This window comes from Callithrix jacchus, chromosome 15 (genome assembly GCF_049354715.1).
Source record: "Callithrix jacchus isolate 240 chromosome 15, calJac240_pri, whole genome shotgun sequence".
In the NCBI taxonomy this organism is placed as follows: domain Eukaryota; kingdom Metazoa; phylum Chordata; class Mammalia; order Primates; family Cebidae; genus Callithrix; species Callithrix jacchus.
Window position 1 is genome coordinate 30,706,159 of NC_133516.1, and position 26,272 is coordinate 30,732,430.

Below are 26,272 nucleotides of genomic sequence, written 5' to 3' on the forward strand. Positions count from 1 at the left end.
ATGTTTGCCAGGATCGTCTCAATCTCCTGACCTTGTGATCTGCGCGCCACAGCCTCCCAAAGTGCTGGGATTACAGGCGTGAGCCATTGCACTCAGCCAACTACTCTCCTTTTGAGAGGTAGCTATTGGCCTGTTACTGGGCTTTGGTAGAAACTGAATGTTTGACTATGGGTCATCAAGTTACCATGCGACCTGACAGATCTAGCCATAAAGTAGGTCGTGCACAGCAGCATTCCATCATCAAATGGAAGTGGTATATATGATCAGGATCGAGGAGGTCCTGAAGGTATAAGTAAGTTACATGAGTCAGTGGCTCAAATGCCCATGGTCTCCACTCCTGCCACCCTGTCTTCTCTTCCCCAGCATGCACCAATGACCTCATGGAAAGTTCCCTATGATCAGTTGACAGAGGAAGAGAAGACTACGGCCTGCTTCACAGATGGTTCTACAAGATATGCAGGCACCACCCAAAAGTGGACAGCTGCAGCACTGCAGCCCCTTTCTAGGGCATTCCTGAAGGACAACAGTGAAGGGAAGTCTTCCCAGTAGGCAGAACTTTGAGCAGTGCACCTGGTTCTGCACTTCACATGGAAAGAGAAATGGCCAGATGTGCGATTATATACTGATCCATGGACTATAACCAATGGTTTGGCTGGACGGTCACGGACTTGGAAGGAGCATGATTAAAAAATTGGTGACAAAGAAATTTGGGGAAGAGGTATATGAATGGACCTCTCTGAGTGGTCAAAAACTATGAAGGTATTTGTATCCCATGTGAGTGCTCCCCAATGGGTAACCTCAGCGGAGGAGGAGTTTAATAATCAAGTGGATAGTATGACCCATACTGTGGACACCACTCAATCTCTTTTCCCAGCCACCCCTGCCATTGCCCATGGCCAACAAAGTGGCCACAGGGGCAGGGGTGGAGGATATGCATGGGCTCAGCAACATGGACTTCCACTCACCAAGGCTGACCTGGTTACAGACACTGCTGAGTGCCCAATTTACCAGCAGCAGAGACCAACACCAAGCCCTCAATATGGCACCATTCCTCAGGTGATCACCCAGCTATCTGGGACAGATTAATTATATTGGACCTTTTCCATCATGGAAAGGGAAGAGGTATGTCCTCACTCAAAGAGACATTCTGGATATAGTTTGCCTATCTTGCATGCAGTGCTTCTGCCAAGACTACCATTTGTGGACTCAAAGGATGTGTTGTTTTGTTTTTGAGACGGAATCTCACTCTGTTGCCTAGGCTGGAGTGCAGTGGCACAATCTTGGCTCACTGCAACTTCCACCTCCTGGGTTCAAGTGATTCTCCTGCCTCAGCCTCACAAGTAGCTAGGATTACAGGCACCCGCCACCATGCCTAGCTAATTTTTATATTTTTAGTAGTGATGGAGTTTCACCACATTGGCCAGGCTGGTCTCAAACTCCTGACCTCAAGTGATCCGCCCACCTCAGCCTCCCAAAGTGCTGGGACTACAGGCGTGAGCCACAACACCTGCCAACTCACAGAATGCTTTATCCACCATCATGGTATTCCACGCAGCACTGCCTGACCATGGCTAAGAAGTGCAGCAGTGTGCTCATGCCCATGGAATTCACTGGTTTTACCATGTTTCCCATCATCCTGAAGCATCTGGATTGACAGAATGGTGGAATGGCCTTTTGAAGTCACAATTACAAAGCCAACTAGGTGACAATACTTTGCAGGGCTGGGGCAAAGTTCTCTAGAAGGCCGTGTATGTTCTGAATCAGCATCCAAAATGGTACTGTTTCTGCCATTGCCAGGATTCAAGGAATCAAGGTCAGGAATCAAGGAGTAAAAGTGGAAGTGGCACCACTCACCATCACCCCTAGTGATCCACTAGCAACATTTTTGCTTACAATTCTGCGACCTTACGTTCTGCTGGCCTAGAGGTCTTAGTTCCAGAGGGAGGAATGCTGCCACCAGGAGTCACAACAACGATTCCATTAAACTGGAAGTTAAAATTGCCACCTGGACACTTTGGACTCCTCCTACCTTCAAGTCAATAGCCTAAGAAGGGAGTTACAGTGTTGTCTGAGGTGACTGACCCAGACTATCAAGATGAAATCAGTCTACAACTCCACAATGGAGGTAGGGAAGTAAATGTATGGAATACAGGTAATCCATTATCGCTTAGTATCTCTTAGTATTACCATGTCCTGTGATTAAGGTCAATGCGAAACTACAACGGCCCAATCCAGGCAGGACTACAAATGAGCCGAATCCTTCAGAAATGTAGGTTTGGGTCACTCCACCAGGGAAAAAACCATAACCTGCTGAGGTGCTTGCTGAAGGCAAAGTTAATAGAGAATGGCCAAGAAGAAGGTAGTCATCAATACCAGCTATGACCATGTGACCAGTTGCAGAAATGAGGACTCTAACTGCCATGAGTATTTCCTCCTTTTGTTAAAAACATGTTTGTGTATGTATATACTTGTACTAATATCTCCACTATATATTTCTTTTTCCTTTATCATATGAAATCAATAAGTCTTATGTCACATCAGCATTTAAGTATTGTTAACTTTATATAATAATATTTGGGTTGGGGATTGGTGTATTTCTGGTTGTACGAAGGATAGGGGTGTGTGTGTGTGTGTGTGTGTGTGTGTGTGTGTGTGTATTTTTTTTTGAGATGGAGTTTCACTCTTGTTACCCAGGCTGGAGTGCAGTGTCGTGATCTCGGCTCACCGCAACCTCCGCCTCCTGGGTTCAGGCAATTCTCCTGCCTCAGCCTCCTGAGTAGCTGGGATTACAGGCATGTGCCACCATGCCCAGCTAATTTTTTGTATTTTTAGCATAGACGGGGGTTTCACCATGTTGACCAGGATGGTCTCGATCTCTTGACCTTGTGATCCACCTGCCTTGGCCTCCCAAAGTGCTGGGATTACAGGCTTGAGCCACCGCGCCCGGCCGGATAGGTATATTATGTTAGGCATAATTAGAGGACTTTATTATTGTCTTTATATGAAGATTGCATATGATCTCAGGAGATATGTATAGGTTCACGTTGACAAGGGGTGGACTTTTAATGGTTAATACTGAGTGTCAACTTCATTGGATTGAAGGATGCAATATTGATCTTGGGTGTGTCTGTGAGGGTGCTGCCAAAGGAGATTAACATTTGAGTTAGTAGGAAGGCAGACCCACCCTTAATTGAGTGGGCACCATCTATTCAGCCACCGGCAAATATAAAGGAAGCAGAAAAACCTGAAGAGGTGAAATGGGCCTAGCCTCCCAACCTACATCTTTCTCCTGTGCTGAATGCTTCCTGCCTTCAAACATGAGACTCCAAGTTCTTTGTTTTGGGACTTGGACTGGTTCTCCTTGCTCCTCAGCTTGCAGACAGCCTATTGTGGGATGTTGTGATCATGTATGTCAATACTTAATAAACTCCCCTTTGGAGATATATCCTATTAGTTCTGTTCCTCTAAGAGAATCTTGACTAATACAATTAGTGTGGGGCTAGTGACAAAAACTGATAGCTTTGCTGCCAAAGGGGGTCCTGTGGCATGACAGAGCTGTTGTCCACAGCAAATAGCATCTCACACTACTGGAATTATGGGTTCCACGATTTGAATAACCATTGCTGAATTCAGAATTTAGCAGCTTTTCTGAAGGAACCATAAATAGGAATTCAGTGGTTCCTACAGTAGGGACTGGACATGGTAGCCCACACCTGTAGTTCCAGCACTTTGGGAGGCCAAGGCAGATGGATCACTTGCGGCCAGGAATTCGAGACCAACGTGGTAAAACCCCATTCTACTAAAAATACAAAAATTAGCTGGGTGCTAATTTTTATTATTTAGGTGGTACATGCCTGTAATTCCAGCTACTCAGGAGGCTGAAGCAGGAAACTCACTTGAACCCTGTAGGCAGAGGCTGCAGTGAGCCAAGATCATTCCACTGCACTACAGCCTGTGTGACAGAGCAAGACTTTGTCAAAAAAAAAAAAAAAAAGTTCCTACAGTAGTAGTGGTGGCACACCTGTGACCCATTTACAACAGATGAATGTGGATGGGAAGCCCTATTCTATGCTCATCCAGACTATTTTACATATAGAGTATTATTTAACTCCAGATTACACCAGGAAAAATGTTGAGAAATGAGTCCATTAAAGAGTTTTTAAAAGTCTAACAAATTATCATGTCAAGAGGTTCCATGAAAAGTAACTGGTTTTCCCTATTCTGTCTCTGACAACTATTATTACCAGTTATCCTTTGAGAGCTGTTATAAACCAAAAACTGAAAAGGATGTCTATAACTAGTTTTGAAAGAGGCAGGAGGCAAATAAATGTCTAGACAGATAGGGGCAGTCCAGTGAAACCCGATCTTCAATCCAGAAACTGTCCTAAGTAAATCCTTGGATCAGATTGAGAACTTGCCTTCCCATATGCCGTACTTTCCTCTGACTGATCCCCATCCTTTACCTACTTAACTTGGACCTACCTTTTCCTAATAGGTTTTCTACATTGTCCTGCCCACCTTTGAGTGGTGTCTTCGCTTTGAACTTTTTTGCATACTCACAAACCAATCAGCACACACTTCCCATTCTGAGCCCATAAAGAGCCCCAGGTTCAGCCATACTGCAGAACTTTCCTGTCTTCGGATAGCAGAACAACCCACTGCATTCTGTCTTTTTGCTAAGAGCTTTCCTTTCACTTAATAAATTCTACTCCAGTAACTCTTTAATGTCTGCGTGCCTAATTCTTCCTGCTCGTGAGACAAGAACCTGGACCTAGTTGAGCTAAGGAGCAAAAATCCTGTATCAGTTTCACTGTCAAAGAGAACTTAAAAGGACATCTGTGCCATCCTTAACAACATACCATAAAAGCCCAGTAAATTTAATTTTCCTGAGAAATACATAATGACATATACATAATATAATCTACTCAAAACTTTTCCTAATTTAAGGCACAGGGTAAAAATACAGACAAAAACACCAATATATTTTAAATATCATTTATCAGAATGCAGATTATCAAAAGGCAGCTTTTATCCATTGTAATCTTTACCCAACCCTCAGCACCCCCCCACACACAAACACACACACTCCCAGACGACTTCCTGTGGGCTGTGTGTGGTTCTTGGAATATGAACAGTAGCTAAAATTCAGCCTAAGATGGTAAAACTGATAGCAAATTAAACACTTGGAAAGTGGGAGGGTCATAAGGCTATGAGTGCATCTAGCTAGCCACTTGGTATCTTTATTTCATCAACAGTTAAGCTATTCTTTACTTGTCACCACACATAAATAGAATATGATTTTTAAACACAAACATAGGGCCAGGCACAGTGGTTCATGCCTATAATCCCAGCACTTTTGGAGGCTGAGGCAGGTGGATCACCTGAGGTCAGGAGTTCAAGACCAGCCTGACCAACATGGAGAAACCCCATCTCTACAAAAAATACAAAGTAAGCCAGGCTGGTGATGCATGCCTGTAATCCCAGCTACTTGGGAGGGAGAGGCAGGAGAATCACTTGAACCCAGGAGGTAGAGGTTGCGGTGAGCTGAGATCATGCCATTGCACTCCAACCTGGGCAACAAGAGCAAAACTCTGTCTCAAAAAAACAAACAAAAAACACAGACACACACATCACACGTACACACACACACACACACACACACCTCACGGAAAATGATCCTAGAAAGCTAATACTAGTGTCATCTTTCAAGTTAAAGTACTGTGTCTTTTTTTTCCCCAGAAATCCCCAGTTTTCAATAAAGAGATTATCCAATTTTATACGTATTCTATTCTGAAACATGTATAAGTACAATTCTTTTTAAATGCTCTATAAATGTTAAACTAGTTTTTCAACTATTCCAGAATTTTAATAAATTCATGTATGAATTTCATCACACACAGAATCATTTGAAGTTACTTATGATTCAGTTATGCCTTAAATGCTTAGTTATATATTTTATGGACAAAAGGATATGATACTATTGTTTTCAAATCTGGATATTCAGGAGGATCAAAAAATGTACCCTTGTGAATGAGAAGCATTTACTCTGAAAAAAGGCAAAAAAAAAAAAACTTCTCATTGACCATTTATACTATTCCTCTTCTACCCATACAGATAATAAAGTTAACTTTAAATAGATTGTGAGTAAGAATCAAGAGAATTTGAAAGCCGTGTACAGAAGTTCCTATGCTTTACTGAAGCACTGGTTTAATCTGACACTAACTGTGGCCTTGAATGAGTCACCTTTCGGGGCTGAGTTCTTTAATCTGTAAAATGAGAGTGTTATGTTAGATGTTTTACTGAGGTTGATTATTCTGACAGATGCTTGTAATTTGGCTGCGTTATTTCGGTTGGCTATAAACTTTCTAAAACCCTCAATGTGAGTATCAACAATTATTATTTCATATTATTTCATATATCAAGTAGTCCTAATTATTATTATTATGATGATTTTTGATACAGAGTTTCACTCTTGTTGCCCAGGTTGGAGTGCAATAGAACTTCCACCTCCTGGGTTCAAGCAATTCTCCTGCCTCAGCCTCCTGAGTAGCTGGGATTATAGGCAGGCACCATCATGCTCGGCTAATTTTTGTATTTTTACTATAGAGATGGGGTTTCTCCATGTTGGTCAGGCTGGTCTTGAACTCCTGACCTCAGGTGATCTGCCTGCCTCGGCCTCCCTAAGTGCTGGGATTACAAGGCATGAGCCACTGTGCCCAGCCTAAGTAGTCTCAATTATAAATGGGTTGAGGTTTATTAAAAAACAAAAGCTTGGCCAGGTGTGGTGGCTTAAACCTGTAATCTCAGCACTTTGGGAGGCTGAGGCAGGTGGATCACGAGATCAGGAGATTGAGACCATCCTGGCCAACATAGTGAAACCCCTGTCTCTACTAAGAATACAAAAATTAGCTGGGTGTGGTGGTGCATGCCTGTAATCCAAGCTACTTGGGAGGCTGAGGCAGGTGGATCAGGAGATCAGGATATTGAGACCATCCTGGCCAACATGGTGAAACCCCTGTCTCTACTAAGAATACAAAAATTAACTGGGTGTGGTGGTGCATGCCTGTAATCCCAGCTATTCAGGAGGCTGAGGCAGGAGAACCACTTGAACCCAGGAGGTGGAGGTTGCAGTGAGCCGAGATCACACCACTGCACTCCAGCCTGGCGACAGAGTGAGACTCCATCTACAAAACAAAACAAAAAAGAACAAATTCACTAGTGCATGGTGCCCTGCTTGAGCCAATCTGACCGATGCTTAAGAAACTCCACCCAGTTCAGGCTAACATCAAAGGAGATTGAACACCCCTCTGCCAGAAAATAAGCCCCATTTTATCTACCCAGGCACCAAGGGAACACACAGTTTTCAAGCACAGCAATGTGTACATCTTATCTTTCATTCTGGTAACGTGCCTGAAGTGAAACTATTCAGTGAGCAGGGTTTTTGAAAAAAGGTAATCTAAGGCAAGAAGCAACTACATGGCATGATGATGAAGTACTCTTGAGTACTTCACTGTTAAGAGCTAGGTACTCATAAACAGGAAATAAGAATATATGATGAGGTCACAGCGCTTTGTTTTATGTTTTACTTTGGATAGTTCACAAACTCTGGAATTAATTACTGTACTAAAAATATTTTACTGGTCTATATAGTGTTCCTATCTAACTTAATTATACAGAAGTTCTGAATAACTTTTTAAGCTCCACGAAGTCCTCCTGAAAATTTTAGGTCATTCGCATCTAGAGCTACTCACTCACGGTCTGTGCTCATTCTGTCTGATGAGAAATTGGCAATCTGATTTACCAATGGCCAGTTGCTGTCTCTGTCCTCTTCTACTTACTCCTGGAAAGGGGCTGGTATGGGAACTAAAATGAACTCATGAAAAGCTAGAACAGAGCCTGGGCAAGATAGCAAAATCCCATCTCTACAAAAACATAGAAAAATTAGCCAGGTATGGTGGCACATGCCAGCAGTCCCAGCTAGTCAGGAGGCTGAGGTGGGAGGACTGATTGAGCCCAGGAGGTTGTGGCTTCAGTGAACCATTATTGCAGCACAGCACTCTAGTGTGGGCAACAGAGTGAGAGCCTGACGAAAGAAAAGAGAAAAGAAAAGTAAAGAAGAAAACCAAGAACAGAAGCCTAACTCTCACCATCACATTCACTTTTCCAACCACTGTAGTACTTTCGTTTTACTGTGTCACATTAGCCAAATTTCTACCAAGATTCATCTGCAGTAGCCAGCATTCTCTTTTTAAAAGTATAAAATTCTATTTCTTAATTTAAAAGTGGGTAAGAAAATGTACATCCCTGGAAAGACCACTATTCAATCCCAGAGATGGTTCTATCGAAGATGTCTGAGTTTTAGGTTCTGGTGTGAAAAAGAAAAATACTCTGGCAACATGGGAACTTTCAGGGAATAAAGCAGACATTGGATATAGTATCAAAGTAAGGAGAGGGTACACAGGCCCGGGAGCCCTAGGAGGCAAAAGAAAGGGAGTTAATACAATGCCAAAGACAAGCTTGGTTATCTTTCAAAATACTGTCTCCTGTCAGTTTCAGAAGAAAGGAAGAAACTTTATTCTCAGTGACCTGGACTACTTTAGAAACAAAGTTATCATTTATAACATTGTTTCTTTGAGGCAAACATATTTTGAGTTCCAAACAACCCATTTAATAAACTTTTAATAATTATTATTAAAGGTAGGATACTGCTTATAATGCTCACTTATATTTTCTCTATGATTGACAGCCTGTCCTTTTTGGTGAGGGGTTATGGACAACACACAGAACCGTAAAGATATCTGGGTTAATATTTTCTTTTATGCTGTTTGTTTTTGCATGACATTTAAATGACAGAGAATTTTAAAGCCAACACTAAGCTGCTATTCTAGGACATCAGTGAGAATGCTGTGGCCAAAATACAGTGCCTGTTCCTCAGGCTTGAAAGGAACCTCACGTTATAGCCAGTGTGAGAGATCATTTATAATCTTGACATGGATACAGGTATAGCCTGCTTCATAATAATTTCATATTCAACATCAGATTTTTTTAGTATGCCTAGCAGGTTTTTAGTTACTAAATGGTAACTTTATTCCCCAAATTTGTTTTTACTGAACTTCTTTCAGAGGCCTGTTACACAGCAAGCCGAACTTGTTATTTTTAATTTATTTAGCCACGAAACCTTGATTTATACTTTCAAGCATATATTTCACTTAAAAATAAATCTTTAGCAAGGATGTCTACAGGAATCAACTACCTCTGAATGCCTCTAGGTATTAAAAATAAATAAATAAATAAATAAGAAAAAAAAGGAATAAACTACCAACTTAAACAGTTCACAGACATATATAATTCCTCAGACAAATTTGAATTTCTCCTGCTCCTCCATGGAACAAGACTTGCAGATAGCAACAGACAACTGAAGAAGATCTTGACTATCCAAGCAATAAACTCCAAATCCCCTGTGGAATATATTAACTGTCGACCCCTAGGCTCCTCCCTACACAGTTCAAGGATAACAGCTGTGCTATTACAAACTGATGGAATTTCCAGGCTTGGCAGGGTTCTGTTCATAACCACCATTTGTGCTGTTCAACATAGGATTAGCAACAGCAGAGAGCCCTTGATTACTAGAATAGCTGAGGTCATCACACAGCTACATTCCTACATGAAAGAAGACACTGATAACAGGTTTAAAGAAGTTACATTTTACTTTCATGTAGTTACCAAAGAGTCTCCCCCATCCCGCTATTAAAGGAAGCCCTGTCCTCTGAATATAAAAATACTGTATACACTTGCACATACATATTCACATACATAAAACCTTGCATCACAAAGCTAAAAGCGTAGCTTGCTTACTTACAGTAACTATCCAGGCAGCTTGTGTTCAGTCCTGACTAAATGCATTTTGGATCAGGCACCTGCCTTCAACATTTCTGTCCAAATGAATTTCAATCTATTTATTCAGGAAGAATACACTAGATACCTCCCACTGTCGGCCATGTGATACAGGCAGCATGATGTCTGAAGTCTGGTTATGTAGGCCAAAATAAGAAATGACAATGACACAGCACTTATATTTCTGATATCACCATCCTTAAGGATGAATCTTCAATTTTATCTGAATGTTTAGATAAGTAAAGCTTTAAAAGAGTCTCAATAATACCTAATCTCTCAAAAATTTTGAAAAAGAGCAGTTTTTAAAACTTTACATTTATCCCACTTCCTTCCTCTAATTAACACAGAAAAACATTCAATCTATATCAATCTAAAAATCATTTCTAAACCACATACGGTATCTGAAGGTTTCTGGTTTTTTTCCTTTTTTTTTTTTTAAGATAGAGTCTCAGCCTTTTGCCCAGGCTGGAGAGTGCAGTGGCATGATCTTGGCTCACTGCAACCTCTGCCTCCCATGTTCAAGTGATTCTCCTGCATCAGCCTCCTAAGTAGCTGGAATTGCAGATGTGTGCCACCACACCTAGCTAATTTTTGTATTTTTAGTAGAGATGAGGTTTCACCATGTTGGTCAGCCTGGTCTCAAACTCCTGGCCTCAAGTAATCCACTCACCTCAGCCTCTCAAAATGTTGGGATTACAGGCATGAGCCACCATGGCTGGCTCTAAAGGCTTTATTAAAAACACCAATTCAAACGATCTAGAATCCAATCCCCTCACTTTAATAGATGAAAAAAAAACAAGAAATGGAAAAAACAAGTAACTTATAAATGAGGCTGGGATAAAGGATCAGGCCCAAAGAGCCAGAGAACAACAAAAACAGAAGCAGAGAGCAACAAAATTAGTAAAACCTTGTAGTTTTATAGTTTCTGCTTTTATCTAACACGATGACATCACTGTACTTAAAATACCTTTTGAATTATACCTGCTTATATATACCTTTACCTACCTACTACTTATACATACCTATCTTTTCTTCTTTAAGGAGGGAGAGGCAGGCAGCATGAATCCTGAACATCAGGAAAACATTCCAGCTGATCTCAAGGGACCCCAAGGCTGGGTGCAGTGGCACATGCCTATAATCCCAGCACTTTGAGAGGCTGTGACAGGTGGATCACCTGAGGTCAGGAGCTCGTGACTAGCCTGACTAACATGGTGAAACCCAGTCTCTACTAAACAAAAAAAAAATTACCCAGGAGTGGTGGTATATGCCTGTAATCTAAGCTACTTAGGAAATTTAGACAAGAGAATCCCTTGTACCTGGGAGGCGGAGGTTACAGTGAGCCATTGCACTCCAGCCTGGGCAACAAGAGGGAGATCATGCCATTGCACTCCAGCCTGGGCAACAAGAGGGAAACTCTGTCTCAAAAAAATAAATACATGGACCTCAATGCCTAGATTGTGTGTGTGTGTGTGTGTGCGTGTGTGTAAATCCAAACTCTTTCATGTGATATCAAAGCTGACTGAGAAGACACAGTCCTATCACATACCATAATCATCAGCAGCTTTCCATGTGAGGTCTCCCTACAATTTAGTCACATGGGACCACCTGCCATCTGACATTATCACTGTATACCCTATGCTCATTTGTTCTCCACACTTGAACTTATCTTCTCTCCCTCCTCATTTGTGAAAGTCTTGAAATCAAGGTCCACATCAATTATCTTATTACCTTTTCTGTTACTCATTCTTTCTCCTAGTGCTATTCAGAACTAATTCACCATCTGTATTTGTAACAGTAGAGTCTGGTCTATATTGTAGTTCAGTGGTCCCCAAACCTCTTTGGCACCAAGAACAGGTTTCATGGAAAACAATTTTTCCATAGATAGTTGGAGAGGTGGGGGTGGGGGAGAGATGGTTTTGGGATGAAACTGTTCCACCTCAGATCATCAAGCATTAGATTCTCATAGGAGCATGTAACCTAGATCCCTCGCATGCGCAGTTCATAATAGGGTTCGCTTCGCACTCCTGTGAGAATCAAAAGCCGCTGCTCATCTAACAGAAGGCAGAACTCAGGAAGTAATGCTGGTTAAACTGCTGCTCACTTCCTGCTGTGCAGCCCAGTTCCTAACTGACCATGGACTAGTACCAGTCTGCAAACCAAGGGTTTGGAAAATCCCTACTGTAGTCAGTCATACATACCAGCTCCTATAAACTGCTGGGTCCCAAAGGGGAAGGACCACATCAAAGTGATGTGCACAAGTTCTCTGTTCTCTGTAGTAAATTACACACACAGGAGACCCAACAAAAACAAGGGGCTAAATAAACATTTCTAAAATGACACATGGAAGTTATTAGAAATTGAATCTAATTTGAAATTAATCAAAAGTTCCAAAATTACAAAAACTCTTCAGAACTAGAAAAAGAACAAACAGATTCAAGGTTGAAGGGTTATCACCAATTAAGAATATCCACCTCAGCCAGGCACAGTGGCCCATGTCTGTAATCTCAACAGTTTGGGGAGGCTGATGTGGGTGGATCACGAGGTCAAGAGATCAAGATCATCCTGGCCAACATGGTGAAACCCCATCTCTACTAAAAAGTACAAAAAAAATTAGCCTGTAGTCCCAGCTACTCGGGAGGCTGAAGCAGGAGAATCACTTGAACCCGGGAGGTGGAGGTTGCAGTGAGCCGAGATCTCGCCACTGCACTCCAGCCTGGCAACAGACTGAGACTCCAGCTCAAAAAAAAAAAAATTAGCTGGGCCTGCTGGCGCATGCCTGTAGTCCCAGCTACCCAGGAGGCTGGGGCAGGAGAATCACTTGAACCCCGGGAGACAGAGGTTGCAGTGAGCTGAGATTGCGCCACTGCACTCCAGCCTGGCAACAGAGCAAGATTCTGTCTCAAAAAAAAAAAAAAAAAATTTTTTTTTTCACCTCATTTCTTCCACTTTCTAAACACAGTATGTACCAGAGCAAGCACGTTGTCTAGAATCATGGAAAGAAAGCCAATAGGGAACAACCGTACAAACCAGCTTTCCACGCTGGTCATCTTGTAATTATTAGGCAGAGTAATAAAAATAGCTCTCTTTGCTTTTATAAAAGCATGACATGATGCAATGTGGCAAAAACAAATATTTAACAGACCAGTTACTAGCCTGGCATGATGGCTCTCACCTGTAATCCTAGAACTTTGGGAAGCCAAAGCAGGGACCACTTGAGCCCAGGAGTTCAAGACTTACCTGGGCAAGATGGCAAGACACCATCTCTACCAAAAAAAATTCTTTTAATTAGCTGGGTGTGGTGTGGTGGTATTCGGCTGTAGTGCCAGCCTCTCAGGAGGCTGAGGCAGTAGGAATCCTTGAGCCCAAGAGTTTGAGGATGCAGTGAGCTATGACTATGCAACTGCACTCTGGCCTGGGTGAGAAAGACCACATCTCTGAGAGACAAAAAGATATCAGCTACTACCATCATTTAATATAATCATATACATATTAAAACTTTTATAATTATTAAAATATTAAATCTCTATAGTTATCTAGTTATCAGCTCATATATCTGTCAGAAAGTAGTAAATATATCATGTAACTTTAGGATTACTTAGTGCTGAGGAGATTAGATGAAAGGAACAATATTAATACTTCATCAGCTCTTAGCTTTTGAGAAATTATTTTATTTACTTTTTATTTTATTTTTTGAGATGGAGTTTCGCTGTTGTTACCCAGACTGGAGTGTAATGGCACAATCTCGGCTCACTGCAACCTACGCCTCCTGGGTTCAAGCAATTCTCCTGCCTCAGCCTCCCGAGTAGCTGGGACTACAGGCACGCAACACCATGCCCAGCTAATTTTTGTATTTTTAGTAGAGATGGGGTTTCACCTTGTTGACCAGGATGGTCTCGATCTCTTGACCTCGTAATCCACCCGCCTCAACCTCCCAAAGTGCTGGGATTATAGGTGTGAGCTACTGCGCCTGGCTGAGAATTATTTTATTAAAAAGAAAAATTCTCTTTTGGCTGGGCATGGTGGTTCACGCCTATAATCTCAGCATTCTAGGAGGCTAAGGCAGGAGAACTGTTTGAACCCAGTTCAAGACCAGCCCGGGCAACGTAGTTCAGACTGTGTCTCCATAGAAAACATTTTAAAATTAGCCTGCACACCTGTGGTCCTGGCTACTTGGGAAGCCAAAGCAGGGAACCACTTTCGGAGGCTGAGGTGGGTGGATCACGTGAGGAGGGGAAGGTTGAGGCTGTAGTGAGCCATGATGGCACCACTACACTCCAGCCTGGGCTACAGAGAGAGGCCCTGTCTTGAAAATAATAGCAAAAGGAAAGAAAAACTTCTCCCATTAAGCAAAGTGAAGTTTCACTCTATTTTAATATATATCAGTGAAAATGAAGAAAAGTGGAAAGCAGAAGAGGACACAGGATTTTGTGCTGATAATTCTGTAATTTTTTTTTTTTTTTTTTGAGACAGAGAGTACAGATGAGGTTTCACCATGCTGGCCAGGCTGGTCCCGACCTCAAGTGATCTGCCTGCCTCAGCCTCCCAAAGGTCTGGGATTACAGGCATGAGCCACCACGCCCAATCTTTTAATTGTTTATTTACAATGTGTGTCCTATCTGTTTATTTGAAGTATTCCCTTAGACTTGAGTTCCTAGATGGTTATGATAGCATCTTTCTCACCTTTTATCCTGAACATCTAATATAATAAACTTGAAACCTCATAGGCTCTCATTAAATGCACATTTGTCCTGCTAGGTGCATTCTGTTCTGTATCATGATACCGCCCTTCTCTTGTTGGGGTTGATGTGTGTACAACTGGAAGCACCCTCATGACTCTTCTAAGCAAGTATTGGTGCTAGGCAGGACTAGGGTACAGTAGTTCAGCTTTTCTGAGAAGGAAAAAGATACAAATGCTATAGGAACACTTAACAAGCATTTTGTAGTTGTGGGCAAAGACCTTAGACATAATACCTTACAGATGATTTCAAAAAGAGGGGGGAAAGCCTAGAAAGTAAAAATGTCATTACTAAATGAAAACTGAACAAGCGAAAGTTGAAGAAATCCTTCATTAACATAACTTTTAATATTTTACCTGAAATACAAGTAAAAATCTGAGTTAAAAGTAAAAAAAATGCTGGATCAGAATTATTCAACAAAGTTTTCTTTGATGTTGTGTTTTGGTTTTTTTAGACACAGGTGTGCTCATTGTGTACGACAGCCTCAAGTTCCCGGCTCAAGCAATCCTCCAGCCTTAGCCTCCTGGATAGCTGGGACTAGAGGCATATGCTACTGCATGGAAAATCTCAGTGTTGTTGGTTTTCTCACAGTAAGGATAATTATGACACAGAGAAATCTCATTAAAGTTGATTCTGAGAGGTACCCACAATTGAGGGTCACTGAATTAATCAACAATCTGCCTAATCCATTCAAGATAAAATTCACTGAAATGAAATACAACACAGGATTAATACAACTTAACACTAGAAAGAAACTGAATTGGGGAGCTGGGGAGGGATAGCATGGGGAGAAAGGCCAAATGTGGGTGAAGGGGAGGAAGGCAGCAAAACACACTGCCATGTGTGTACCTATGCAACTACCTTGCATGTTCCGCACATGTACCCCAAAACCCAAAATGCAATAAAAAGAAAAAAAAAGAAATTGAATTCCCCTCTGTTAGGGAGGTAGGTATTTTAGAATCAGTCTACTAGACATAGAATCTGAGGCACAGAATTTTGTGCAAGTGATCTACTAAGGGAGTGCTTTTAGGAGAAACTTACAAGGCAATGAATCTACTAATGTAATTCACCACATTAACAGATTAAGGAAAGAAACTAAAAGCTCATCTCTCAGAATCAGAAAAGGTTCTGGAAAAAGCAAATTAGGATAGAAGATGCACCCTTTATCTGACAAAGGGTATCTACAAAGAAAAAAGAAAACTTCCCTCAAATATCATTCCCTTTAGATTGGATAGAAATGAGAATGTATACTATTGCCGTTTCTATTCAATATTCTGCAGTGAGCCAAGATAAAACATTACATGCATACGGATTGTTTAAAAAATCATAAGGATTATAAAGTAAAAAAAGAGAATACATCATTTGCAGGAAACATAACTACATACATAGAAAACTAAATATCAATTAGAATTAGTAAATTAATTTAGTAAGGTTGTTAAACTCTAAAATTAAAAACCCAATTATATTCCTATGTATCAGCAAAAACAATCAGAAATTTTTAAAAATTTAAAATGCCATCATGTGCAGTGGCTCACGCCTGTAATCCCAACAACTTTGGGAGGCTGAGGCCGGCAGATCACTTGAGGCCAGAAGTTTGAGACCAGCCTGACCAACATGGCAAAACCCTATCTCTACTAAAAATACAAAAATTAGCTGGTCATGGTGGGGGCACACCTGTAAGCCCAGCTACTTGGGAGGCTGAGGCAGAATTGCTTGAACCTGGGAAGTGAAGATTGCGGTGAGCTGAGATTGACACTGCCCTCCAACCTGGGCAACAGAGCAAGACTCTATCTCAAAAAAAAAAAACAAAAAAAAAAACCATTTACAATAGCATTTTAAAAATTACCTAGAAATAATTTAATAAAATATATCTATGACTGCTACACAGAAAACAAAAAAAATGGAAAGAAATTAAAGACTTAAATAAATGGCAGGATCACAATCATGTAACTATGTACTGGAAGACTTGATATTTTAAAGGTATCAATTATCCCCAAACTAATCTATAGTTTTAACATAATCCCAAGCAAAGTCCAGTAGGTTTTTTCTTTTCAAATCAAACTGAAAAGTTGATCCCAAGTTTACATAAAAACAAAAAAGCCTAGAACAGCTAAGACAATCTTTGAGAAACAAACTTAGAACTTAAGCTACTAGATATCAAAACTCACTGACGGATTTAACCATGTGAAAATGCTGAAAACTGATGAGTTTCTGACCTACTGCAATTTCATATGTTTGAAGTTAAAAATACATAAATACAGTAATGAAGACATTGTGGTACCAGCACAACCACCAAGAAAGAGTCCGATGTACTTAGTGCGCTAAACATCTTTAAAAAAAAGGCCAATGCGGCCAGGCATGGTGTCTCACGCCTGTAATCCCAGCACTTTGGGAGGTGAGGTAGGTAGATCCCAAGGTTAGGAGTTTGAGACCAGTCTGGCCAATAATGGTGAAACCCCATCTCTACTAAAAATACAAAAAAATTAACTGGGCGTGGTGGCATGCACCTGTAGTCCCAGCTACTCAGAAGGCTGAGGCAGAAGAATCGCTGGAACCCAGGAGGCGGAGGTGGCAGTGGGCAGAGATTGCGCCACCGCATTCCAGCTTGGCTGACAGAGCTAGACTCTTGTCTCACTAAAAACAAAACAAAACAAAAAAAAAGGACAATGCAGGAGAAAAGTTTTGAAACAGAACCACATTAATATGGATACTTAATATCTAATAAATGTAACATTGCAGAACAGCGGGAGAATTAGCTTCCTTTCAGTAAGTGGTGCTGGGCCAAAAAGGTATTTTGAGTTTTACTTCACAGTATATACAAAAAGTAATTCCAGGTGGATGACAGGCCTAAACGTGAACAGCAAAACAACACAGCTTCTAGAAGATAACATGGCGATTATTTTCATGATCATGGAGGCAGATGAAGAAAACAAACGATGGAGAGAGTAGGGAGACAGGGACAGGAGAAGGAAAAGAGAAAAGCAAAAAGAAGAGGTTGAGGTGGGAGGATCATTTGAGCACAGGAGTTTGAATCCAGCATGGGCAAGGTGGCAAGAAAGGAGGGAGGGAGGGAGGGAAATTTCCCTCAGCAGTACTTACCAAGTTATAAAAAACAGATGGGCTTCTTATTTCTAATTGTAACACCAAATGATTTTTTTTTTAAATGAAGTGATGCCTTTAAAACTGAGAAAAACTATTTTGAAGCTAGATTTTTACAGCTAACTCATCCATTAAGTGAAGGCTAAAATGGGAAATTCAAACACATAATAAAAACTTACTTTCCAGGCATTCTTTCTGAAAATGAACTTCGGCACAGACTCCAGGAAATGAAAAATGAACACAGTATCCTATGGAAGCTGCAGTATCCAAGAAATAGTACCATTTGCCTAAGAGAAATGAAATGCAATCCTAGGATGACAATAATACACTAGATCTAGAAACAACTCTGTCCAAAATTAACCTTTCCACAGTGACTTAGACATGTGGTGCAAATAGCATATGAAAAAAAGGTGCAATTAAAAACAGGAGGGGAGCAGTTTACTGAAAGGGAACTACAGAAGAAAGTACTTAATCCAAGCATACTGTAAACTGAACGATGGCATTATTCCGAACTAATTACACATTTCAAAGAAACAAGGCTTAGAATTAGAAGACTCTCATCAAATTCACTAACATAGGATGGATCCATAAAAAAGGTATTTTTTACTTACATACAAATGAACATGTATAATATACTGTATCAATAAAGAAAAAGAAAAGAGGAGACAGAAAGATGGACATGACTCCAAAAGAGCAGCTGAAATCAACTAAAAGACTTTTGCTGACTCTCTGAGTTTACTCTTAAGTGGGCAGAAGTCAAAGAGAACTTTGCCTGCTCACTGGAATGTGTTTCTCTATTGGTCTGAAAGTCTACATGTGCTGACCTTTAAAAGACAGTATAAGGTTTGTCTGTTTTCCCTCTTGCTAGCAGGCTGCTAGACTGGACATGGTGGACAATGACTTTTGCTCTGATGTTGGCTCTATTAAATATTCTATTGTTTTTCTTAAACAAACACTGGGAGATTTTTGCAATCGATGTATTTTTAGTCATTTAAAACTAAGCAAGCTATGACAACATAAAAGACAAATTTAAACCACAAATGAAACTACAAACCAAAATAACAAATATAATCATTTGGGGATGGCAGGGGTCCTAAACATAGCAAGCACCAAAGGGCTGCTTTGACTTGCAATACTAAATTCCTTCCAAGAAATTTGGAAGTAAAGTCACAGTAACCAAAGATACAAAAAGCAATATGCAACAGGAGAAAATTTTTGGTTGTGAATAGAGTATCAAAAAACGGGCTGGGCACACTGGCTCACAACTGTTAATCCCAGCACTTTGGAGGCCAAGGTGGGCAGATCACGAGGTCTCAAGATCAAGACCATCCTTGCCAACATGGTGAAACCTCGTCTCCACTAAAAATACAAAAATTAGCTGGGCATGGTGGTGCACACCTGTAGTCCCAGCTGCTTGGGAGGTTGAGGCAGGAGAATTGCCTGAACCCTGGAGGCAGAGGTTGCAGTGAACTGAGATTGTGCTACTGCACTCCAGCCTGGTGAAAGAGCCAGACTCCATCTCAAAAAGAAAAAAAGGCCAGGCATGGTGGCTTACACCTGTAATCCCATCATTTTGGAAGGCGGATCACCTGAGGTCAGGAGTTCAAGACCAGCCTGGACAACATGGTGAAACTGTGTCTCTACTAAAAATAAAAAAATTAGCCGGGCGTGATAGCATGCACCTGTAATCCTAGCCACTCAGGAGGCTGAGGCAGGAGAACCGCTTGAACCTGGAAGGCGGAGGTTGCAGTGAGCTGAGATTGCGCCACTGCAGTCCAGCCTGGGCAACAGTGTTTGACTCTATCTCAAAAAAAAAAAAAAAAAGCATCAAAAAAACGTACAAAATGAAGGGACTATGGCAAAGATGGGAATTCTGTTTCTTCTTCCTGGGTGCTCAGAAAGACATTTCCTATCTCTCTTGGAGTCAGAAGTTGAGACCATGTGAGCAGGTTCTAATCAAAGGAGACTAGCAAGTCTAGTCTCCTTGCTGGTGCTCTTTGCTAACAACAAACTAAATACAAAGAATCCACAGAAAACTCCAAGACACTAGATGGAAGGAGTTGAAATCCTCAATTACATGACAGCCACAGGCCAAATGCTCAGACTATGACATGAGCAAGAAATAAACCATTATTGTGTTAAGTCACTGAAATGCTAGGTATGTTAAAGAGAGAGCATCAATTATCCTAATTAATAGAGATCTTACGTATCTAACATCCTAATTTTACAAAAAAGGAAACTGGTGAACAATGAGCTTTCCAAAAATTATACTAGTTGGTAGGAGAAACAGGTCTCCTGACTTTCTATTCAGGGACCTTTATATAGTAAAAGACTTTTGTGCCACATTTGTAAGTAAAAGTTATTATCTCGACATTTGTTCTAAAACCACAAAAAGGCAGTGCAATCATTTCTTTTTTCTTTTCTTTTCTTTTTTTTTTTTTGAGACAGGGTCTCACTCTGGTGCCCAGGCTGGAGTGCAGTGGCCTGACCATGACTCACTGCGACCTCGACCTCCCAGTCACCTCTGTTTGTAAGAAAAGAATTCTCCACGAAGTTCTTTTTCAGTCTACCATTTTATGATTTGACTCTGTTCATGTTGACAAAATGTCTTGAGTATCTATTAGAGAGAACTATATAAGGTGGCTGATGTTTGACCATTAATTTACTGACAAAATGTGATTTCATATGGCTTGACTTAATAGTAAATGACAAACACTGCAGTTTTTTTGTTTTTCCGGAGATGAAGTCTTACTCTGTCGCCCCGGCTGGAGTGCAATGGCACCCCTTCCATTCACTGCAACCTCCGCCTCCCAGGTTGAAGCAATTCTCCTGCCTCAGCCTCCCAAGTAGCTGGGATTACAGGTGCCCACCACCATGCCCAGCTAACTTTTGTATTTTTTTTTTTTTTGAGACAGTCTCACTGTCGCCAGGTGCCAAGCTGGAGTGCAGTGGCGCAATCTCGGCTCACTGCAACATCCGCCTCCCGGGTTCAAGTAATTCTCCTGCCTCAGCCTCCCAAGTAGCTGGGACTACAGGTGCATGCCACCATACCCAGCTAATTTTTGTATTTTTAGTAGAGACAGGGTTTCACCATGTTGGCCAGGATGGTCTCAATCTCTTGACCTCATGATCTGCCCGCCTCGGCCTCCCAAAGTGCTGGGATTACAGGCGTGAGCCACCGCGACTGGCCATTTTTTTATTTTTAGTAGAGACGGGGTTTCACTACGTGGGCCAGACTGGTCTTGAACTCCTGACGTTGTGATCCACCTGCCTCACCTCCCAAAGTGCTGGGATTCTAAGCGTGAGCCACCATGCCCAGTGACAACCACTGCGTTTTTAAAAAGCACTAATTTTTATTAGGTATACATACATACACGTACTTTTTTTTTTGAGACAGAGTCTCTCTCTGTTGCCCAGGCTGGAATGCAATGGCGCGATCTTGGCAGCCTGCAACCTCCATCTTCCAGGTTCAACTGATTCTCAGGCCTCAGCCTCCCAAGTAGCTGGGACTACAGGCCTGCACCACCACACTGGACTAATTTTTGTATTATTAGTAGAGACAGGGTTTCACCACATCAGCCAGGCTGACCTCAGGTGATCCGCCTGCCTTGACCTCCCAAAGTGCTGGGGTTACAGGCCTGAGCCACCATGACGTCTTTTTATTTTTTTTTTTTTAAAGAGACGGGGTCTCACCATGTTGACCAGGATGGTCTTGATCTCCTGACCTCATGATCCACCTGCCTCGGCCTCCCAAAGTGCTGGAATTACAGGCATAAACCATGCACCTGACCCATGACATCTTTTTATAAGAAGAAATAATATGCTGACTCAGCTGGATGTGGTGGCTCAACCTTGTAATCCCAGTCCTTTGGGAGGTGGGAGCAGTCAGATCACCTGAGGTCAGGAGTTCAAGACCAGCCTGGCCAATGTGGTGAAACCCCGTTTCTGCTAAAATTACGAAAATTAGCCGGGCATCGTGGCACACACCTGTAATCTCAACTACTTGGGAGGCTGAGGCAGAATTGCTTGAACCTGGGAAGCAGATGTTGCAGTGAGCTGAGATTGCACCACTGCACTCCAGCCTGGGCTGCAAGCATAAAACTCTGCCTAAATAATAATAATAATAATAATCTGACTTAGAGGCTCCTGAAATTAAGTATTAAAATGTTCTCCATAACTAAGAAAATACTGTCATTGTCAGCTTTACAATTTCCACCCATCACAACTATGTCTCCAAACTCCACATATCAATACAGCTTTAATTGAATTAGAATCAATTTACTTGAAAAAACAGAAACTTGTGCATCACTCAATATGTACACATCTGCCAGATAATGATCAGAGGCAGCAAGTATGCCAAGAGTCCAAAAAGTAGGGGATAATCTTCTGTAGCCTAGAAAAAAGTACACTTAGAGAAAACATAATAGTCTCTTCTATTCCCAAAGCACTTAGACTAGTAAGATTTCCTGATGTCCCCAACTCATAAATGGTCATTCTTTCACAGCTCAAGTAAATACATGTATGAAAATATAAAATAAAAAAGAGTAAGAGAGAACCTTAAATTTTCCAGTTTACTCTCAAATTTTAAAACTCAGAAAAGAGAGATCCAATATGTTTCCCTTTGCCCAAAGCTATCTAGCTAACTAGAGACAAAGCTACAAGCAGGACAAAGGTCTCCCAACTCCCACCAAGCCCAGAGTTCCCTCCCCAAGATGAATACTCACTGAACCCACAAGAGAAGCACCAGTTCAGAGTGCAAACCTAGGTCAAACAGGCCCCTCAGTGCAGTGGCCCACAACAGTGTTTTGAAAAACAGCCAATATCTCCAAAATCAGTAATCTTTGCATGAAAATACCAATTTACAACTTTTTTAAAAAACACAAGGCCAGGTGTGGTGGCTCATGCCTGTAATCCCAGCACTTTGGGAGGCTGAAGTAGAAGGATCACTTGACCCCAGGAGCTCAAGACAAGCCTGGGCAGCATAGTGAAACTCCATGTCTACAAAAAAATTTAAAAATTAGCCGAGTATATATCTGTGGTTCCAGCTTCTCAGGAGACTGAGGTAGGAAGACTGCTTGAGCCCAGGAGTTCAAGGCTGCAGTGAGCCATGATTACAGCACTGCACCTCAGCCTTGGGTAACAATGCAACAACCTGCGTCAAAAAATTTAAAAATCAGAAGATCAGACTGTAACCATATATTTCCACTTAGCAACAATATACTGGAGCGTAACTACCTCTGTAGATACCCATTCATATAATGTCTGCAACATACGTTCTTAATTGAGACCAACTTCACTCACTTCAACTTCAAGAACATTGCAGGGACTAAGCACTGTGGCTCACATCTGTAATCCCAGCACCTGGGGAGGCCGAGACGGACAGATCACATGAGGCCAGGAGTATGAGATCGGCCTGGCCAAAACGGTGAAACCCCATCTCTATTAAAAATACAAAAATTAGCTGGGTGTGGTGGCACATGCCTATAGTCCCAGCTACTTGGGAGATTGAGGCAGGAGAATTGCTCAAACCCGGGAGGTGGAGGGTGCAGGGAGCCGAAATCATGCCACTGCACTCTAGCATGGGCAACAAAGCAAGAATCCATCTAAAAAAAAAAAAAGTTGCAGGAGTTTAAGTATGAGACAGCTGCACTAGAGCTATTTAAATCAACATCAACTCTAAACATTTCTTAATGGTAACAGAATCTTGGCTGGGTTTTAGTGGCTTGGGTTAACTAAATCATGGTCAGAAGACAGTAGACAGAAAAGGTGAAAGGAGAGAAAAGGAAAACAAAAGTACCACAAAACTTGTAGTAATTCCTTTAGAACATAATCAGAACTTGAGTCACACATTCAAAATGTCTTATTTCTGGTTAGGCGCAGTGGCACAGGTCTGTAATCTCAGCACATTGGGAGGCCAAGGCAGGCAGACTGCTTGAGCCCAGGAGTTCAAGACCAGCCCAGGCAACATAGCAAAGCCCTGTCTCTATAAAAAATACAAAAAAGGTTAGCTGGGTGTGTTGGCACACACCTGTAGCTCCAGCTACTACAGAGGCTGAGGTGGGAGGATCACGGAGTCTGGGAGGTTGAGGATGAGTGAGCCAAGATCATGTCACTGCACTCCAGCCTGGGCAATAGAGTGAGACCCTGTCTCAAAATTAAGTAAATAGGCAAGGTGGGGTGGCTCACACCTGTAATCCCAGCACTTTGCGAGACCAAAGTGGGCAGATCACCTGAGGTCAGGAGTTCGAGATCAGCCTTGCCAACAGAGTGAAACTCCATCTCTACTAAAAACACAAGAATTAGCCAGTTGTGGTGTGCACCTGTAATCTCAGCTACTTGGGAGGCTGAGGTGAGAAAATCACTTGAACCTGGGAGGCGGAGGCTACCGTGAGCCAAAATGGCACCACTGCACTCCAGCCTGGGCGACAGAGCGAGATTCTGTCAAAAAAAAAAGAAAAATGAAATAAATAACTAAATGATTTTTTTAACATCTTACTTCTGTAGAAAGCAATAATTACTAACTCCTCTTTATCAGAGCTTTGTCAATGACCTGAAAAGCTTGGTCCTGACACCTCTGCTTTATGCAAAAGGCAAGAATGCATACTGATTCCTAAAGTAGTAATCTGAATGGTTTAAAATCCTACACATGTAGCTATAGACAACTAACATAATGGCAGAGATCTTACACAGTAGATATTTTAAGATCTACTTCTAGTAGTAATAACACTGTAGTAAAAAGAGGTAGGTGGGGCACAGTGGCTCACGCCTGTAATCCTAGCACTTTGGGGGGGCCGAGTCAGACAGATAACAAGATGAGGAGATCAAGACCATCCTGGCCAAGATGGTGAAACCCCATCTCTACTAAAACACAAAGTTAGCTGGGCACAGTGGCGTGCACCTGTAGTCCCAGCTACTCAGGAGGCTGAGGCAGGGGAATCCCTTGAACCTGGGAGGTGGAGATTGCAATGAATCAAGATCGTGCCACTGCACTCCAGCCTGGGAACAGAGCAAGACCTCGTCTCAAAAAAAATATGTGCGTGTGTGTGTGTGTGTGTGTGTGTGTGTGTGTGTGTGTGGCATTTCTGGCCAGGTGTGGTGGCTAACATCTGTAATCCCACCACTTTGAGAGGCTGAAGTGGGAGGCTCATTTGAGGCTAAGAGTTTGAGATCAGTCTTGGCAACATAGCAAGATCCTGTCTCAATTAGGGAGGAAAAAAAAAATTTTTTTTGTAATTTTTTTTGTAGTAGAGATGGGGTTTCACCATGTTGGCCAGGGTGGTCTCGAACTCCTGACCTCAAGTGATCCACCCGCCTTGGCCTCCCAAAGTGCTGGGATTACAGGCATGAGCCACTGCACCTGGCCACAAAACATTTTTTTTTAACACAACATTTCCAGTCCTTTCAAACTCAGATGAAGTTTAACTAAAATCTTCAGGGGACACCCCAGTAAAGCAACAGCATACCTCACACCCAGCTATTGGTTTCTAATACCATTCTCTGATAAAAGAAAGCAAGACTCTGGAGAAATGACTAATTCTGGGACTGAGGAACAAAATATTCAAGATGAGCCTGAAGTACGCTGTACTGCCAGAAAGTTAGAAAGTGCTAAAAAAAAATTTGATAGAGGTAAAGTTGGCCAGGTGTGAAGGCTCACGCCTGTCCCAGAATTTTGGGAGGCTAAGGCAGGCAGATTACCTGAAGTCAGGAGTTCAAGACCAGCCTGGCCAACTTGGTGAAGCCATGTCTCTATAAAAAATACAAATAGCCAGGCGTGGTGGTTCACGCCTGTAATCCCAGCACTTTGGGAGGCCGACGCGGGTGGATCACGAGGTCAAGAGATCAAGACCATCCTGGTCAACATGGTGAAACCCCGTCTCTACTAAAAATACAAAAACTTAGCTGGGCATGGTGGCGCGTGCCTGTAATCCCAGCTACTCAGGAGGCTGAGGCAGGAGAATTGCCTGAATCCAGGAGGCAGAGGTTGCAGTGAGCCAAGATCGTGCCATTGCACTCCAGCCTATGTAACAAGAACGAAACTCCATCTCAAGAAAAAAAAAAAACAATTAGGCCAGATGCAGTGGCTCACACCTGTAATCCTAGCACTCTGGGAGGCTGAGGTGGGTGGATAACCTGAGGTCAGGAATTCAAGACCAGCCTGGCCATCATGGTAAAACCCCATCTTTAAAAAAAAGAAAAAAAAAAACAAATATTAGCTGGGCATGATGGTGGGTACCTGTAATCTCAGCTACTCAGGAGGCTGAGGCAGGAGAACTGCTTGAACCCGGAAGGCCGAGGTTGCAGTGAGAGGAGATGATACCTTGCATTTCAGCCAGGGCGACAGAGTGAGACTCTGTCTTGGTGGGCGGGAATGATAGGGGTAAGTCAAAAGAACACAGGAGTCAAGGAAAAAAGTTCCCAAAATAAAGTTATATTGGATTATAACCCAAAGTATATTAAATATTCATGCATTCACACTGAAATAAATAAATGACTTAATAAATAAATGAGAGGAAATAAGGAAGTCTTCAGTGAAGAATTCCAAA

The 26,272-nt window shown here is 41.9% G+C and overlaps 1 protein-coding gene across 50 annotated transcripts in view; it reads right to left on the reverse strand.

Moving 5' to 3' along the window:
- The window catches only part of MAP4 (microtubule associated protein 4), a 228,966-nt gene that overhangs the window by 146,198 nt on the left and 56,496 nt on the right, over positions 1-26,272 (reverse strand). For 14 of the 50 annotated variants that reach the window (XM_078350710.1, XM_078350724.1, XM_078350723.1 and 11 more), the window contains exon 1: positions 9,860-9,942. The exons of the other annotated variants lie outside the window; for them this stretch is intronic. The gene's annotated coding sequence lies outside the window, so the exon portion shown is untranslated. Of the gene's footprint in view, positions 1-9,859; positions 9,943-26,272 lie in introns of those variants that run through there. 50 annotated transcript variants of the gene reach the window in all.